The following is a 4,528-nucleotide window of genomic DNA, read 5'->3' as shown; positions in this document are numbered from 1 at the left end:
TTTTCTTAACAGAAAGAGGATGGTAGGAAAAGAAGTGAATGTACATGCCACTATGCATGGGTTTACGGTAGACAGAGAAAGAGAACCCAGACACAGAGCTGTGAACATGAACATCAAGAAAAGGAAGGAGGGAATTAGAACCCCAGAAGAACGAATCCCGCCCGAGCGCTGTGTACTCAACTGTCAGACCCCCGTGCTGAAGTTCAGTGTCTTGTCTATGTATAGGCCAAGGAACTACCCCTCCTTTTAATTGGTAATGTTAACATTGTTTATCTGAAGATGAATCTGATGATTTACTATCGAATAAAATGTAGGTCTTTTCTGTATTAAGTTTATTCACCTAGTTGTTATTGCGGGGGTTGAGCTCTGCTTTTTCGGCCCGCCTCTCAACTGTCAAATCAATCAACTGTTACTAACTACTAATTTTTTTCACACACACCCCAGGAAGTAACCCGTAACAACTGTCTAACTCCCAGGTACCTATTTACTGCTAGGTAACAGGGGCATCAGGGTTAAAAACTGGCCATTTTTGTTTCTCGCTGGCCCCGGGAATCGAAACCCGGTCCACAGGATTACGTGACCAACGTGCTGTCCATTCAGCCACCAGCGTTGGTGATTCATCTAATATATAGGAATATTAGATGAACTTATAGCTAGTTTTTTTATCCATACGGTGTAATCTTTCATATAGAATAGGGCAGCAGCACATTGCTGTGTTAAAAAGCTGGTTAAAAAAGGAACAAATGGTAATATAACTGAAGGGGGTCTAATCACGGAAAATAAAAAATGTTCCGATTTTTTTGAAAATTTAATCATGGAATGGTTTTAGAAGGGGCTGCAACTGGTCCAAGTTTCAGCATCACACCCTAAATAGAAATGGAGAAAAAAATACAGAACGTATTATGCAACGAATTTTCAACATTTTCAAAAAATTCCAGGGAACATATGTGTCAACTAAAATCATTTCTATAACACTCAGATATCACATTAGCATGTAATAAAAGATTTCAAATAGGGGTTTTAGCCAAAAAGCGTTTAGTGCAATAATACAATTATTCAAAGTCCCCCTTCCAAAAATATGCAATATATGATGGTAAATAATATTTATAAAATCAATAAATAGACTTTGGACTACAATGTTATTTGACATTGTAGAAGCACAAACTCTACATATAAGGTGTAATTTGCATGTAAATTGATTAATAAATGAAACCTGTGAAACACCTTGAAGTTGTAAATTACTTACCTGAGTAAAATAAGATCAAAGTTTGGCCACCTGTAGCCGAGCTTGACGTCGACCAATTTCGTTCATAATTGGCACCCTTGCAGATGGGCATCCGTTCAGCAAGGTGTGTAAGTTCCATGCATATCCCCTGATAACAAGCGGAAAAAAAAAATTGGGGAAAAAAATTGCAAATATATATATATATATATATATATATATATATATATATATATATATATATATATATATATATATATATATATATATATATATATATATATATATATATATATATATATATATATATATATATATATATATATATATATTATTAAATATGACCGAAAAAGTAAGATTAATAATTCTAACACGAATTTTCTCAATCTTTCGTACATTACGCTTCACTGTTGGAGGTAAATAAAAAATCACTTCTCCAAAATTCATTTTTATTTCTAGTCTGACGCGACACGGGCGCGTTTCGTAAAACTTATTACATTTTCAAAGACTTCACAAATACACAACTGATTAGAACGTATCTCTGATTTTATATCTACATTTGAGTGAGGTGGGAAGGGTGATGTGGCATTAACTCAAGACAGAACAGGAGGGGATATTAATAGGGTATTAAAAGTATCAACACAAGACAGAACAGAAACAATGGGTATTGAATAGAAGTGTTTGTAGAAAGCCTATTGGTCCATATTTCTTGATGCTTCTATATTGGAGCGGAGTCTTGAGGTGGGTAGAATATAGTTGTGCAATAATTGGCTGTTGATTGCTGGTGTTGACTTCTTGATGTGTAGTGCCTCGCAAACGTCAAGCCGCCTGCTATCGCTGTATCTATCGATGATTTCTGTGTTGTTTACTAGGATTTCTCTGGCGATGGTTTGGTTATGGGAAGAGATTATATGTTCCTTAATGGAGCCCTGTTGCTTATGCATCGTTAAACGCCTAGAAAGAGATGTTGTTGTCTCAACACCAGAAAAAAACCAGAAAAACGGCCAGCCTACTCATGAGAAACTCTCCAGACACAAAACAGAACGCTTTAAAAGAGACTAATGTCGTCTATGCCTTCAAATGCCCACTTGGGGACTGTAAGCTCCAAAAAACCCAGTATATAGGCAAGACAACAACATCTCTTTCTAGGCGTTTAACGATGCATAAGCAACAGGGCTCCATTAAGGAACATATAATCTCTTCCCATAACCAAACCATCGCCAGAGAAATCCTAGTAAACAACACAGAAATCATCGATAGATACAGCGATAGCAGGCGGCTTGACGTTTGCGAGGCACTACACATCAAGAAGTCAACACCAGCAATCAACAGCCAATTATTGCACAACTATATTCTACCCACCTCAAGACTCCGCTCCAATATAGAAGCATCAAGAAATATGGACCAATAGGCTTTCTACAAACACTTCTATTCAATACCCATTGTTTCTGTTCTGTCTTGTGTTGATACTTTTAGTACCCTATTAATATCCCCTCCTGTTCTGTCTTGTGTTAATGCCACATCACCCTTCCCACCTCACTCAAATGTAGATATAAAATCAGAGATACGTTCTAATCAGTTGTGTATTTGTGAAGTCTTTGAAAATGTAATAAGTTTTACGAAACGCGCCCGTGTCGCGTCAGACTAGAAATAAAAATGAATTTTGGAGAAGTGATTTTTGATTTACCTCCAACAGTGAAGCGTAATGTACGAAAGATTGAGAAAATTCGTGTTAGAATTATTAATCTTACTTTTTCGGTCATATTTAATAATATATGTCTACAGGAAAGACTGCTACCAAAATATACTAATATATATATATATATATATATATATATATATATATATATATATATATATATATATATATATATATATATATATATATTTTTTTTTTTATATATATATTTTTTTTTAAAGTTTGTGAGGGTACCACCTCTGGTGCCAATGTGGGGACCCATAGCCTCGGAGAAGAAAATAAAAAGTATTCAGAGGAGACCTTGTGGTTTCTCACTGAACACTAATATTATCTTCTCCTACCACCCCCATTCTTTTGTATGTACACATATATATTTACTTTATTTGAACTTTGTTACAAAAAAGGAGTTACATATGGGTTACAAAGATGGTTATCATAGGTTGTCATATATATATATATATATATATATATATATATATATATATATATATATATATATATATATATATATATATATATATATATATATATATATATATATACATATATATATATATGCCTGCACATATATATTACAATTATTTATTACAAAATATCCAATTATAACACTAAAACATACTAACCCATTGTAATTGGTCCGAATTGTGGGTCCTCAAGGTGGCACTACAATGGACACTAGTAGGCACTTGCACTAAACGCTTTTTGGCTAAAACCCCTATTTGAAATCCTTTATTACATGCTAATGTGATATCTGAGTGTTATAGAAATGATTTTAGTTGACACATATGTTCCCTGAAATTTTTTGAAAATGTTGAAAATTCGTTGCATAATACGTTCTGTATATTTTTTCTCCATTTCTATTTAGGGTGTGATGCTGAAACTTGGACCAGTTGCAGCCCCTTCTATAACAATTCCATGATTAAATTTTCAAAAAAATCGGAAATTTTTTATTTCCCGTGATTAGACCCCCTGAAGTTGTCTGCCCGAAACGCTGCGCGTACTAGTGGCTTTACAAGATTGTAAATACTATGCTATGTATTCTCTCTAACCCAATGTACCTTCTTGTATATAAATAAATAAATAAATAAATAAATAAATAAATAAATAAATAAATAAATAAATAAATAAAAATAAATAAATAAATAAATAAATAAATAAATAAGTCCCAACCCATACATGCAAGTATCGCATCACGCTGTGTTTCTCGGGTATTTTGTGATCTCTGTAGTGTCAGATTTAATTTCCTGAAACAGCGTGGTTTTAATAATGATGGGACCATCACTACTACAACAGTAATAGTAGTAGTGATAATAATAATGGGTATGGTGAGTTAGTTTAGTTCATTTATTATGCCCCCCATACTCATCTTGTGGGCAGTAGTGGAAAGGGTTACAGAGGCACATAATGGGCTCAGGGACTGAACCCCCACAATTCATTTAGCTAAGCAAGTTACAATCTTGATGAGCTAGTTACAAAATTCAGTATAAGTCGTCACATCATCAATGGGTTCGAGATCGACTACAAGTACAGTGAGATGTAGATAATTTGTTCCAATACGTAACATTTCTTAAAAGAACGACAAGTTTTACAGGAACGACCCCGCCATT

The sequence above is a fragment of the Procambarus clarkii genome, chromosome 43, assembly GCF_040958095.1.
Source record: "Procambarus clarkii isolate CNS0578487 chromosome 43, FALCON_Pclarkii_2.0, whole genome shotgun sequence".
NCBI classification, from domain to species: Eukaryota; Metazoa; Arthropoda; class Malacostraca; order Decapoda; family Cambaridae; genus Procambarus; species Procambarus clarkii.
Note: the sequence above shows the minus strand (reverse complement) of the source record.